Source organism: Hipposideros armiger, unplaced genomic scaffold (genome assembly GCF_001890085.2).
Source record: "Hipposideros armiger isolate ML-2016 unplaced genomic scaffold, ASM189008v1 scaffold_459, whole genome shotgun sequence".
NCBI lineage: Eukaryota > Metazoa > Chordata > Mammalia > Chiroptera > Hipposideridae > Hipposideros > Hipposideros armiger.
The window spans coordinates 718855-719749 of record NW_017731809.1 but is presented as its reverse complement, the minus strand read 5'-3'; positions in this window follow the sequence as shown (position 1 = coordinate 719749).

Here is an 895-nt window from a genome sequence, read left to right as displayed (position 1 = left end):
TGATTTTAGAGATGTGTTGCTGCTACCGTTTGGACAGCCTCCTCTGCCAGGCCTTTGCAGCTATCTCACCAGTAGGTGGCGCCCTAGGACTACTGTTTTTTAATTAACCGCAGGCATCAGCCTGACTTCATTTCTTCACTCCGCCCCTGGAAAGGCACATTTTTAGAAGCAGAATTGAAGGAAAGGTCGGTCAATCAGCTGATTAGAAGGAAAACAATCCTCAATACATATAACTTTAATTGATTTTTTTCAGCATTCAGTTGTTTCTTAACTATGGTAACAATTGTGCATTTTATGTGTATTATTTATCACATTCCTGCCGTTAACTGAGCAGCCTAATGTCAGATGCTTTTATAGAGCCTGGTTTTGCCACTCTGTTCTATACAGTGCATTCATCTGCACATGGAATTGACTTTTGAACTTCTTCTTGGAGCACCTTCTAAGCTAAGTGTTGTCTGAGCCTGAAATGCCTTCTTATATTGAAATAAAGAGTCTATTTCCTGGAGATTCTTTGGACTAAGAAAAACACCCAGGGGTGTTTGGCCTGCAGCGGGAAGGTGTCCTGGGCGACCTCTTATCGCAGTCCAGCCCTTCAATTACCCAGCTTTCTTTCTGTCCCTCCTTCCCCCACCACTGCCCCTTGTGTTTCTTCCTGCTCTTCCTTCTCTCTCCTTAGCTCTCCATGAAGGACTGCCTTAGTAACAGATTTATCTGAATTCCTCTGCCACTGCCAATATCACTTTTTTTTTTAAAGATTTTATTGGGGAACTGGGGGAGGGGAACAGCGTTGGGGAATCGGAGAAGGGGAACAGACAAGTTGCTGTCCTTTTGTTCTTCAGTCTAGTTGTGGAGGACATCGCTTCACTGGCCCATGTTGGTATTGTGATCATTGCGC